The sequence below is a fragment of the Filicampus tigris genome, chromosome 8 (genome assembly GCF_054856515.1).
Source record: "Filicampus tigris isolate MCC_2025a chromosome 8, RoL_Ftig_1.0, whole genome shotgun sequence".
NCBI lineage: Eukaryota > Metazoa > Chordata > Actinopteri > Syngnathiformes > Syngnathidae > Filicampus > Filicampus tigris.
This window is the reverse complement of record NC_141224.1, coordinates 21514882-21527729: the sequence shown is the minus strand read 5'-3', so window position 1 is coordinate 21527729 and position 12848 is coordinate 21514882. Positions and strand designations below refer to the sequence as shown.

The 12848-nt window shown below is 39.5% G+C and overlaps 18 non-coding genes across 18 annotated transcripts; all 18 read right to left on the bottom strand.

The window, feature by feature from the left end:
- Positions 1–260: 260 nt before the first annotated feature.
- On the bottom strand, positions 261–331 carry trnag-gcc (transfer RNA glycine (anticodon GCC)). Its single transcript has one exon. It is a non-coding gene; the product is annotated as a tRNA-Gly (tRNA).
- Positions 332–575: 244 nt separating this feature from the next.
- On the bottom strand, positions 576–646 carry trnag-gcc (transfer RNA glycine (anticodon GCC)). The gene has a single exon. It is a non-coding gene; the product is annotated as a tRNA-Gly (tRNA).
- Positions 647–890: 244 nt separating this feature from the next.
- trnag-gcc (transfer RNA glycine (anticodon GCC)) lies at positions 891–961 on the bottom strand. Its single transcript has one exon. It is a non-coding gene; the product is annotated as a tRNA-Gly (tRNA).
- Positions 962–1211: 250 nt separating this feature from the next.
- On the bottom strand, positions 1212–1282 carry trnag-gcc (transfer RNA glycine (anticodon GCC)). The gene has a single exon. It is a non-coding gene; the product is annotated as a tRNA-Gly (tRNA).
- Positions 1283–1847: 565 nt separating this feature from the next.
- On the bottom strand, positions 1848–1918 carry trnag-gcc (transfer RNA glycine (anticodon GCC)). Its single transcript has one exon. It is a non-coding gene; the product is annotated as a tRNA-Gly (tRNA).
- A 244-nt stretch (positions 1919–2162) lies between these two features.
- On the bottom strand, positions 2163–2233 carry trnag-gcc (transfer RNA glycine (anticodon GCC)). Its single transcript has one exon. It is a non-coding gene; the product is annotated as a tRNA-Gly (tRNA).
- A 240-nt stretch (positions 2234–2473) lies between these two features.
- Positions 2474–2544, bottom strand: trnag-gcc (transfer RNA glycine (anticodon GCC)). The gene has a single exon. It is a non-coding gene; the product is annotated as a tRNA-Gly (tRNA).
- Positions 2545–2794: 250 nt separating this feature from the next.
- On the bottom strand, positions 2795–2865 carry trnag-gcc (transfer RNA glycine (anticodon GCC)). The gene has a single exon. It is a non-coding gene; the product is annotated as a tRNA-Gly (tRNA).
- Positions 2866–3102: 237 nt separating this feature from the next.
- On the bottom strand, positions 3103–3173 carry trnag-ccc (transfer RNA glycine (anticodon CCC)). Its single transcript has one exon. It is a non-coding gene; the product is annotated as a tRNA-Gly (tRNA).
- A 555-nt stretch (positions 3174–3728) lies between these two features.
- On the bottom strand, positions 3729–3799 carry trnag-gcc (transfer RNA glycine (anticodon GCC)). The gene has a single exon. It is a non-coding gene; the product is annotated as a tRNA-Gly (tRNA).
- Positions 3800–4043: 244 nt separating this feature from the next.
- Positions 4044–4114, bottom strand: trnag-gcc (transfer RNA glycine (anticodon GCC)). Its single transcript has one exon. It is a non-coding gene; the product is annotated as a tRNA-Gly (tRNA).
- A 561-nt stretch (positions 4115–4675) lies between these two features.
- On the bottom strand, positions 4676–4746 carry trnag-gcc (transfer RNA glycine (anticodon GCC)). Its single transcript has one exon. It is a non-coding gene; the product is annotated as a tRNA-Gly (tRNA).
- Positions 4747–4990: 244 nt separating this feature from the next.
- On the bottom strand, positions 4991–5061 carry trnag-gcc (transfer RNA glycine (anticodon GCC)). The gene has a single exon. It is a non-coding gene; the product is annotated as a tRNA-Gly (tRNA).
- Positions 5062–5311: 250 nt separating this feature from the next.
- trnag-gcc (transfer RNA glycine (anticodon GCC)) lies at positions 5312–5382 on the bottom strand. The gene has a single exon. It is a non-coding gene; the product is annotated as a tRNA-Gly (tRNA).
- A 250-nt stretch (positions 5383–5632) lies between these two features.
- trnag-gcc (transfer RNA glycine (anticodon GCC)) lies at positions 5633–5703 on the bottom strand. The gene has a single exon. It is a non-coding gene; the product is annotated as a tRNA-Gly (tRNA).
- A 240-nt stretch (positions 5704–5943) lies between these two features.
- Positions 5944–6014, bottom strand: trnag-ccc (transfer RNA glycine (anticodon CCC)). The gene has a single exon. It is a non-coding gene; the product is annotated as a tRNA-Gly (tRNA).
- A 554-nt stretch (positions 6015–6568) lies between these two features.
- On the bottom strand, positions 6569–6639 carry trnag-gcc (transfer RNA glycine (anticodon GCC)). The gene has a single exon. It is a non-coding gene; the product is annotated as a tRNA-Gly (tRNA).
- An 891-nt stretch (positions 6640–7530) lies between these two features.
- trnag-acc (transfer RNA glycine (anticodon ACC)) lies at positions 7531–7601 on the bottom strand. Its single transcript has one exon. It is a non-coding gene; the product is annotated as a tRNA-Gly (tRNA).
- Between the last annotated feature and the right edge of the window lie 5247 nt (positions 7602–12848).

Genomic DNA, 12848 nt, shown 5'->3' with positions numbered 1-12848 from the left:
TACCACTGAACAACCAATGCTTTACTTTCACTTACCGGTGGACTGTATAACTCCACGAAGGCAAATCAATTTCGATGGAAATTTCTTATTTTATTGTTCTTGGAATGTATGATTATAGATTTTATTGCAATCAGTTCATGATAATGATTACGTAAACAATAACTAGACTCTGCAATAACGATGAAAAACTTACGATCGTGAACAAAGAGCTATTGCATCTTTTAACGTGACATGTACTTGCAAAGAAACTGATCTTATAGTGCATTGGCCGGGAATCGAACCCGGGCCTCTCACATGGCAAGCGAGAATTCTACCACTGAACAACCAATGCTTTACTTTCTGTTTCTGGTGGACTGTAGACCTCCATCAAGGCAAAACAATTTCGATGGAAATTACTTATTTTATTGTTCTTGGAACGTATGATTATTGATTTTATCTATTGCAATCAGTTAAGGATAATGATTACGTAAACAATAACTAGACTCTGCAATAACGATGAAAAACTTAAGATCGTGAACAAAGAGCTATTGCATCTTTTAACGTGACATGCACTGGCCGAGAAACTAAACTTAAAGTGCATTGGCCGGGAATCGAACCCGGGCCTCTCACATGGCAAGCGAGAATTCTACCACTGAACAACCAATGTTTTGGTATCTGTTTCCGGTGGACTGTAGACCTCCAACAAGGCAAAACAATTTCGATGGAAATTACTTATTTTATTGTTCTTGGAACATTTGATTATTGATTTTATCTATTGCAATCAGTTAAGGATAATGATTACGTAAACAATAACTAGACTCTGCAATAACGATGAAAAACTAACGATCGTGAGCAAAGAGCTATTGCATCTTTTAACGTGACATGCACTGGCCGAGAAACTAAACTTAAAGTGCATTGGCCGGGAATTGAACCCGGGCCTCTCACATGGCAAGCGAGAATTCTACCACTGAACAACCAATGCCTTGGTTTCCATTTCTGGTGGACTGTAGACCTCCAACAAGGCAAAACAATTTCGATGGAAATTTCTTATTTTATTGTTCGTGGAAGGTATGATTGGAGAGTTTATCTGTTACAATCAGTTCACGATTATGATAATGATTACGAAAACAATAACTAGACTCTGCAATAACGATGAAAAACTAACGATCGTGAGCAAAGAGCTATTGCCTCTTTTAACGTGACATGCACTGGCCGAGAAACCGAACTTAGAGTGCATTGGCCGGGAATCGAACCCGGGCCTCTCACATGGCAAGCGAGAATTCTACCACTGAACAACCAATGCTTTACTTTCTGTTTCTGGTGGACTGTAGACCTCCATCAAGGCAAAACAATTTCGATGGAAATTTCTTATTTTATTGTCCTTGGAATGTATGATTATACATTTTATCTATTGCAATCAGTTCACGATAATGATAATGATTACGAAAACAATAACTAGACTCTGCAATAACGATGAAAAACTAACGATCGTGAGCAAAGAGCTATTGCATCTTTTTACGTGACATGTACTGGCCGAGAAACTAAACTTAAAGTGCATTGGCCAGGAATCAAACCTGGGCCTCTCACAAGGCAAGCAAGAATTCTACCAATGAACAACCACTGATTTACTTTCACTTACCGGTGGCCTGTGTAACTCCACTAAGGCAAAACAATTTCGATGGAAATTACTTATTTTATTGTTCTTGGAACGTATGATTATTGATTTTATCTATTGCAATCAGTTAAGGATAATGATTACGTAAACAATAACTAGACTCTGCAATAACGATGAAAAACTAACGATCGTGAGCAAAGAGCTATTGAATCTTTTAACGCGACATACACTGGCCGAGAAACTGGACTTAGAGTGCATTGGCCGGGAATCGAACCCGGGCCTCTCACATGGCAAGCGAGAATTCTACCACTGAACAACCAATGCTTTGGTTTCCATTCCCGGTGGACTGTAGACCTCCATCAAGGCAAAACAATTTCGATGGAAATTACTTATTTTATTGTTCTTGGAACGTATGATTATTGATTTTATCTATTGCAATCAGTTAAGGATAATGATTACGTAAACAATAACTAGACTCTGCAATAACGATGAAAAACTTACGATCGTGAACAAAGAGCTATTGCATCTTTTAACGTGACATGTACTTGCAAAGAAACTGATCTTATAGTGCATTGGCCGGGAATCGAACCCGGGCCTCTCACATGGCAAGCGAGAATTCTACCACTGAACAACCAATGCTTTACTTTCTGTTTCTGGTGGACTGTAGACCTCCATCAAGGCAAAACAATTTCGATGGAAATTTCTTATTTCATTGTTCTTGGAACGTATGATTATAGATTTTATTGCAATCAGTTAAGGATAATGATTACGTAAACAATAACTAGACTCTGCAATAACGATGAAAAACTTAAGATCGTGAACAAAGAGCTATTGCATCTTTTAACGTGACATGCACTGGCCGAGAAACTAAACTTAAAGTGCATTGGCCGGGAATCGAACCCGGGCCTCTCACATGGCAAGCGAGAATTCTACCACTGAACAACCAATGCTTTGGTATCTGTTTCCGGTGGACTGTAGACCTCCAACAAGGCAAAACAATTTCGATGGAAATTTCTTATTTTATTGTTCGTGGAAGGTATGATTATAGAAATTATCTGTTACAATCAGTTCACGATTATGATAATGATTAAGAAAACAGTAACTAGACTCTGCAATAACGATGAAAAACTAACGATCATGAGCAAAGAGCTATTGCATCTTTTAACGTGACGTACACTGGCCGAGAAACTGGACTTAGAGTACATTGGCCGGGAATCGAACCCGGGCCTCTCACATGGCAAGCGAGAATTCTACCACTGAACAACCAACGTTTGGTTTCCATTCCCGGTAGACTGTAGACCTCCATCAAGGCAAATCAATTTCGATGGAAATTTCTTATTTCATTGTTCTTGGAACGTATGATTATAGATTTTATTGCAATCAGTTCATGATAATGATTACGTAAACAAAAACTAGACTGCAATAACGATGAAAAACTTACGATCGTGAACAAAGAGCGATTGCATCTTTTAACGTGACATGCACTGGCCGAGAAACCGAACTTAGAGTGCATTGGCCGGGAATCGAACCCGGGCCTCTCACATGGGAAGCGAGAATTCTACCACTGAACAACCAATGCTTTAGTTTCCTGTTCCGGTGGACTGTAGACCCCCATCAAGGCAAAACAATTTCGATGGAAATTTCTTATTTTATTGTTCTTGGAATGTATGATTAGAGATTTTATCTATTGCAATCAATTCATGATAATGATTACGAAAACAATAACTAGACTCTGCAATAACGATGAAAAACTAACGATTGTGAGCATAGAGGTATTGCATGTTTTTACGTGACACGTACTGGCCGAGAAACTAAACTTAAAGTGCATTGGCCGGGAATCGAACCCAGGCCTCTCACATGGCAAGAGAGAATTCTACCACTGAAAAACCAATGCTTTACTTTTTCTTACCGGTGGCCTCTATAACTCCACTAAGGCAAATCAATTTCGATGGAAATTTCTTATTTTATTGTTCTTGGAATGTATGATTATAGATTTTATTGCAATTAGTTCATGATAATGATTACGTAAACAATAACTAGACTCTGCAATAACGATGAAAAACTTACGATCGTGAACAAAGAGCTATTGCATCTTTTAACGTGACATGTACTTGCAAAGAAACTGATCTTATAGTACATTGGCCGGGAATCGAACCCGGGCCTTTCACATGGCAAGCGAGAATTCTACCACTGAACAACCAATGCTTTACTTTCTGTTTCTGGTGGACTGTAGACCTCCATCAAGGCAAAACAATTTCGATGGAAATTACTTATTTTATTGTTCTTGGAACGTTTGATTATTGATTTTATCTATTGCAATCAGTTAAGGATAATGATTACGTAAACAATAACTAGACTCTGCAATAACGATGAAAAACTTAAGATCGTGAACAAAGAGCTATTGCATCTTTTAACGTGACATGCACTGGCCGAGAAACTAAACTTAAAGTGCATTGGCCGGGAATCGAACCCGGGCCTCTCACATGGCAAGCGAGAATTCTACCACTGAACAACCAATGCTTTGGTATCTGTTTCCGGTGGACTGTAGACCTCCAACAAGGCAAAACAATTTCGATGGAAATTTCTTATTTTATTGTTCGTGGAAGGTATGATTATAGAGTTTATCTGTTACAATCAGTTCACGATTATGATAATGATTACGAAAACAATAACTAGACTCTGCAATATCGATGAAAAACTAACGATCGTGAGCAAAGAGCTATTGCCTCTTTTAACGTGACATGCACTGGCCGAGAAACCGAACTTAGAGTGCATTGGCCGGGAATCGATCCCAGGCCTCTCACATGGCAAGAGAGAATTCTACCACTGAAAAACCAATGCTTTACTTTTTCTTACCGGTGGCCTCTATTACTCCACTAAGGCAAATCAATTTCGATGGAAATTTCTTATTTTATTGTTCTTGGAATGTATGATTATAGATTTTATTGCAATCAGTTCATGATAATGATTACGTAAACAATAACTAGACTCTGCAATAACGATGAAAAACTTACGATCGTGAACAAAGAGCTATTGCATCTTTTAACATGACATGTACTTGCAAAGAAACTGATCTTATAGTGCATTGGCTGGGAATCGAACCCGGGCCTTTCACATGGCAAGCGAGAATTCTACCACTGAACAACCAATGCTTTACTTTCTGTTTCTGGTGGACTGTAGACCTCCATCAAGGCAAAACAATTTCGATGGAAATTACTTATTTTATTGTTCTTGGAACGTTTGATTATTGATTTTATCTATTGCAATCAGTTAAGGATAATGATTACGTAAACAATAACTAGACTCTGCAATAACGATGAAAAACTTAAGATCGTGAACAAAGAGCTATTACATCTTTTAACGTGACATGCACTGGCCGAGAAACTAAACATAAAGTGCATTGGCCGGGAATCGAACCCGGGCCTCTCACATGGCAAGCGAGAATTCTACCACTGAACAACCAATGCTTTGGTATCTGTTTCCGGTGGACTGTAGACCTCCAACAAGGCAAAACAATTTCGATGGAAATTTCTTATTTTATTGTTCGTGGAAGGTATGATTATAGAGTTTATCTGTTACAATCAGTTCACGATTATGATAATGATTACGAAAACAATAACTAGACTCTGCAATATCGATGAAAAACTAACGATCGTGAGCAAAGAGCTATTGCCTCTTTTAACGCGACATGCACTGGCCGAGAAACCGAACTTAGAGTGCATTGGCCGGGAATCGATCCCAGGCCTCTCACATGGCAAGCGAGAATTCTACCACTGAACAACCAATGCTTTGGTTTCCATTTCTGGTGGACTGTAGACCTCCATCAAGGCAAAACAATTTCGATGGAAATTTCTTATTTTATTGTTCTTGGAATGTATGATTAGAGATTTTATCTATTGCAATCAGTTCACGATAATGATAATGATTACGAAAACAGTAACTAGACTCTGCAATAACGATGAAAAACTAACGATCGTGAGCAAAGAGCTATTGCATCTTTTAACGTGACATACACTGGCCGAGAAACTGGACTTAGAGTGCATTGGCCGGGAATCGAACCCGGGCCTCTCACATGGCAAGCGAGAATTCTACCACTGAACAACCAATGCTTTGGTTTCCATTCCCGGTGGACTGTAGACCTCCACCAAGGCAAATCAATTTCGATGGAAATTTCTTATTTCATTGTTCTTGGAACGTATGATTATAGATTTTATTGCAATCAGTTCATGATAATGATTACGTAAACAAAAACTAGACTCTGCAATAACGATGAAAAACTTACGATCGTGAACAAAGAGCGATTGCATCTTTTAACGTGACATGCACTGGCCGAGAAACTGAACTTAGAGTGCATTGGCCGGGAATCGAACCCGGGCCTCTCACATGGGAAGCGAGAATTCTACCACTGAACAACCAATGCTTTAGTTTCCTTTTCCGGTGGACTGTGGACCCCCATCAAGGCAAAACAATTTCGATGGAAATTTCTTATTTTATTGTCCTTGGAATGTATGATTATACATTTTATCTATTGCAATCAGTTCACGATAATGATAATGATTACGAAAACAATAACTAGACTCTGCAATAACGATGAAAAACTAACGATCGTGAGCAAAGAGCTATTGCATCTTTTTACGTGACATGTACTGGCCGAGAAACTAAACTTAAAGTGCATTGGCCAGGAATCAAACCTGGGCCTCTCACAAGGCAAGCAAGAATTCTACCAATGAACAACCACTGATTTACTTTCACTTACCGGTGGCCTGTGTAACTCCACTAAGGCAAAACAATTTCGATGGAAATTACTTATTTTATTGTTCTTGGAACGTATGATTATTGACTTTATCTATTGCAATCAGTTCATGATAATGATTACGTAAACAATAACTAGACTCTGCAATAACTTAAGATCGTGAACGAAGAGCTATTGCATCTTTAACGTGACATACACTGGCTGAGAAACTGAACTTAGAGTGCATTGGCCGGGAATCGAACCCAGGCCTCTCACATGGCAAGCGAGAATTCTACCACTGAACAACCAACGCTTTGGTTTCTATTTCCGGTGGACTGTAGACCTCCATCAAGGCAAAACAATTTCGATGGAAATTTCTTATTTTATTGTTCTTGGAAGGTATGATTATAGATTTTATCTATTGCAATCAGTTCATGATAATGATAATGATTACGAAAACAATAACTAGACTCTGCAATAACGATGAAAAACTTACGATCGTGAACAAAGAGCTATTGCATCTTTTAACGTGACATACACTGGCCGAGAAACTGAACTTAGAGTGCATTGGCCAGGAATCCAACCCGGGCCTCTCAAATGGGAAGCGAGAATTCTACCACTGAACAACCAACGCTTTGGTTTCCATTTCCGGTGGACTGTAGACCTCCATCAAGGCAAAACAATTTCGATGGAAATTTCTTATTTTATTGTTCTTGGAAGGTATGATTATAGATTTTATCTATTGCAATCAGTTCACGATAATGATAATGATTACGAAAACAATAACTAGACTCTGCAATAACGATGAAAAACTTACGATCGTGAACAAAGAACTATTGCGTGTTTTCACGTGACATGCACTGGCCGAGAAACTGAACTTAAAGTGCATTGGCGGGGAATCAAACCCGGGCCTCTCAAATGGGAAGCGAGAATTCTACCACTGAACAACCAATGCTTTGCTTTCGTTTTTCGGTGGACTGTAGACCTCCACTAAGCAAAGCAATTTCGAGGGAAATGTCATTTTATTGTTCTTGGAATGTATGATTATATAATTTATTTCTTGCAATCGGTTAACGATAATGATAACGATAACGTAAACAATAACTAGACTCTGCAATACAGCTGAAAAACAGTAACGATTGTGAAGAAAGAGCTATTGCGTCTTTTAACGTGACATGCACTGGCCGAGAAACTAAACTTAAAGTGCATTGGCTGGGAATCGAACCCGGGCCTCTCACATGGTAAGCGAGAATTCTACCACTGAACAACCAAAGCTTACTTGATAGACTGCAAGACTCTGTGATGGTTTCACAATGCTCCATAACTAGATTTGAACCATTTGAGACCATATTTTGCTACTACCTCTATAAAGGCAAACTGCATTGGCCGGGAATTAAACCCGGAACTTTCACATGGCAAGCGAGAATTCTACCACTGACCAACCAATGCTTAGCTTTCATTTTCCGGTGGACTGTAGACCTCCACCAAGGCAAAACAATTTCGATGGAAATGTGGTAATTTATTGTTCTTAGAATGTATGATTATAGAATTTATCTCTTGCAATCAGTTAACGATAACAACAATTACGTAAACAATAACTAGATTCTGCAACAACGCTGAAAAACTAACGATCCTGAACAAAGATCTATTGCGCCTTTTCAGGTGACATGCACCTGGCTGAGAAACTAAACTTAAAGTGCATTGGCAGGGAATCGAAACCGGGCCTCTCGCATGGCAAGCGAGAAGTCTACCACTGAACAACCAATGCTTAATTGGGACACGGCAACACCCTTTGATAATTTCAAAATGCTCCATAACAATGTGATATCAGATTTTAACCACTTGAGACTAATTTGCTACTACCTCTATAAAGGCAAACTGCATTAGCCGTAAATTGAACCCAGGCCTCTCACGTGGCAAGTATGAATTCTACCACTGAACAACCAATGCTTCATGCGCCACTTACACTCCTTACTTAATACATGTCAACACTCTGTGATAATTCAATGTGATGACAGATTTGAACAATTTGAGACTTATTTACTGCACCTTTGAATGCCTTTGTCCAAAAGGCCATCAAGGCAACCATGACGAGGAGGTGCAAAGCAAACTGAGGGGCAATGGGGAGAACAATTTTTTTCTGCTTGTGTGATTTGCGCAATGCCAGAAAAAGATCATCACGACATATCTATTCAGCAATGCAATTTTTGGAACTTCTGAATTATGTAGTGCTGACTTATACCAAATACTTTTGACAAAATTTCAATTCTGCACTTCCTTGTTTCTGGGTCATTTCAGCACATCGTGACATTTGTATGCTGCCCTATCTCAGTGTAGTTTTCCAGGTTGTAAACGCATTGTTACAAAGTTCACTTGAAACATGTTAAATCAAGTAAAACATTATATGGTTTATGGCTTCATTACCGTTTGCTCATTACCGTTCGCTATTTGGAATACTAGTAAAAGATTGTAATCTCGGTAAATCAGATGCAACAAGCCCACCATCAGCAAGCAGTGTGTTAGAGCAAACACACAATTTGAGTTCTGTGGCCTCAAATCAGGCCTTATATGTCTATCAATTGTTGGATGGTAAAATCAAAATTTCAAAAAGGGATATAAGGACATTTTGAAACTGAAGCTTTGAAAAGACTGCGTGAGTGAAAATAACTTGCAATCCAGAACCAATGCAGCCTATTGGGATGGCAATGTCCTGACTGCCATTAAATCAGTATTGCCTTCCAAACCATGCATATAGAAATAAAAGAGGCGTGATCAGAGTATTACACACATATTTCTTATATTCATTGGCTTCAGCATGAGCTGAGTGACTGTACCAACCAACCAGACACCTAAGCCCGTATCTCACTGAACGAACATGTTCAAAATGTTCTTGTGAAAGAGAAACTGTTTGCAACCATTGAAACTGTGGCGAAAGACTTTGTGACCGTTTGTAACCTTGACCGAACGGTGACAAAATATCAACATTCACTACGTTCGCAAACACACGCAAACCTTTGCCTTTCAGTGTGATCCGGGCTTTACACCTCTGGTCATTAGGGATGGGCAAAAACAATGGAGACACACACGCCTGCACACACACACCTAAACGTACATGCACGCAGACAGCTTTACTCAACTTAAGGATAGTCCATTTGCTGATTCGTGCACAACTATCAAAACACAAACTGTCTACGTGTGTGTTGGATGGACAGCATATAATGTGTTTATGAACGATGGCTTCATGAGGTTTCTATGAATATGTTCCTGTTTTCAGTGAACTTGGGTCAGTCCTTTGAAGTCCGTTTCACGGAGGGGACAAAAGTTGCTAGATTTGTGGCTCGTCAATTTTGTTTTGTTTGTTTTTAATAGTCGCTCGAGGGGTCAGAAAAGTTCCTAAAACATAGCAGCAAAGTCACTAAGTTGGCAACATGTTCTGAGGTAGAAACGCTATTGGTTGATGCATCTAGTTTCAACTCTCTCAAATCCAAATATGATCATCTGGACTGCACATTTCAGCATTAACCTGCTAGAAGTTTTGAACTTGGCAAACGTTTCATATCATGAGACCACTCCAGGATGTATTCCGCCTCTCACCCAAAATCAGCTGGGATCGGCTCCAACTCATCCACTACCCGAATGAGGACAAGCAATATAGGAAACCAGATGAATGCAATAGGTGATCTAACTATAAATATGTTTAGTAGTTTTTTTCATCGAGTCTGTGTTTATCAACTTAAAACATTGGTATGATGAAGCATCAGTTATCATTCATTAATACGATAATTTTTGGACTGATGAAAGTAAGTTAGTCACTCCGGAGTGAAAGTCGCACCAGTCAAAATAATGCATCATGAAGAGAAGAAAAAAGATGTAAGTCGCTCCGTATTATAAATATTATAAACTCAGAGCATTGTTTAAATGTCCCATTCAGTGATTCAGAGTGCTACATAACAGGAGTGTCGCAGCCCAGTGTGTCAAACTGTATGGATGGAAACAGTTCAAGCTTAAGCTTGTGCTTTATAACATCGGTTGCATTCGGAAATTAATGGGAGGGGAGCATGTTCTGCATCTCTGAACATTCACCTGTTTTTTTTTTTTGTTGTTTTTTTTTTTGCGCTGAGCCATGATTAGTCGTTAGCAGAACCCTGAGCAACTGTGATGTCATTTTCATTTGAGAGCAAGTAACAAAATGGCCGCCCCCTGTGATGGCTAAAAAGGGATGGATTTTGCCGCTTAACTCATATTCCACAAACACAATATCAATCAGAATGCCGTGTTTAGACTACTGGGGCTGCATAGAACATACTGTAAAGCAAACCTTTGGGTTGACTTCCACTTTAAAGACACATCCCCTCTTTAGATTTTGGTCAAATTAGTAAAAATAGTACGGCTACAATGGTGCTGAGCTTTAGAGGTTAGGGTTGTCACTGAAAACAACATATAGCATGTAATTTAAAAAAGATGCATTTTTACTTACAATTGTCTGAGTTTATCTATGCAAATTTCGATCCTTTTTTTAATTCAAAATATAAACATACAGTAGCTTTAGTCCTCGAGGTGTGTGTTACTTTGTCCTTCCTCAATGATGCGACTACTGATAATACTATAGCTTTAAAAACTGCTACTGCTATTCCTTCATTTCAACCATTCTCTGTTGTGCTTTTCCTCATTTGGGTCACGCGTGTGTTGGAGCTGATCCTAACTAAGGACTTTGGGTACACCCTGACCCGGTCGCCAGCCAATCTCAGGTCACAGAGACAAACAATCATGTACACTCACATTCACACCTACGCACAATTTAGTCTTCCATTAACCTACCATCCATGTTTGTTTGTTTTTCATGTGTGAGGAAACGGGAGTACAGGGAGATACCCCCACGCAGGCACGGAGAGAACCTGCAAACTCCAAAAAGGAAGGCCAGAACTCAGATTGGAACCCACAACCTCAGAACTGTGGGAGGATGTGCTATCTGACTAGCTAACTAACTCTATTTGCAATTTACGCAATTGATGAGCCATACGACTATCATCCCTCAAAGTAAAAGCATGCCAAGATACTGTTATCACGTGTTGAAACCGGATTATTTGGTCATGGAGATGTCCAAATTGTGTTGACTACACATGACTGTGGGCATGTGAATGTGTATTTGTGTTCCCAAGAAGCACTGAAGCAAAACGGAGGTTGACGTCAAGCATTGACCTTGGATCCCAATGTGTTTACTACTGCATGAAGTGTCAGCTCTGGCCAATACTGATACGTCCACCAAGTTTTGACATGCATGCACAAACACACACACAAGCATGCACGCCCACACACACACACACACACACACACACACTGCCACAAGCTTTGAAGGGTGATGCAGGCTGCAGAAGCAGCAAGAGTTACACACCATGTTTCAAGCATTCATTAGTGACAAGTTTCTATGCTTATTTAAAGTGGGGGAAACAGTCTTTGTTGTGGTTCTGACATTAGCTGAGTGTCGGATAAAGCCTGTGGGATGCAAGTGGAATTTGATTCCTTTAATATTGTTGTAATAATTTTAGTCATCAACAAATCTTGTTTGATTTGGTGACAATTCTTGAGAGTGAGGCATGAAATGAGATTTTTGTTTAACCTTTTAAATTACATTAAGTGGAGAGAACAGGCTAACTGATCAACTGTATTGTTTCTGTGCTTTCCAACTTACACAGAATATTAATAAAATAGTATTGTATTCGAACATTATGAACAGTCAGAGCCACTCCACTCAAGATTAACTCAAATAAAATAAGCATATATTTACATCCCATGTTAGCCCCATTCACTCATAAAATGCTTTCTCTTTAACACGTAAAATCTTGTTTGGTCGACTCATTTGACCATGCATGGTGTGTACAAGCACTGGGTTTATGCCTCGATTCACAGTCCCACTAACGCAGGGGTGGGCAATTCCGGCCCTCAAGGGCCGGTAGCCTGCATGTTTTATATGTCATCCTGGTGCAACCCACCTGATTCCAATGATCAGGATTGTTATCCAGCTTCTGCAGACCTTGCTGATTATATGATCATTTGAATCAGGTGTGTTGCAGCAAGTACAGAAAGAAAACAGGAAGGATACCGGCCCTCGAGGGCCGTAATTTCCCACCCCTGCTCTAATGTAAGATGAGGCGGCCTCAGTTGAAAAGGCTGGTGTTCCAACACTGTACATCCTTGATGTTAGTGATAGAAATGGAAATAGCCATTGATTACTCTTTATTGAAAGCCATTGTACCATCAAATTGATATGAAGTGGATGCGTATGTCATGCATTTGTTTTGAGGTCACTGACTGGGATGCTTTTTCTAGAGGAATGTGGTGATGACATTGGAGGCCTCCCCCATTGTATTTACAGACTACATCTGTTTCTGTGGGCACATTGTCCCAACAAAAATGGACCACTGATGACACAATTAGCCATGGATTAAAAAAAACAACAACAACAAAAAAACATCAAAGGCCTTCGCAACAGGAAGAAGAGGGCCTTCATGGCGAAGGACAATG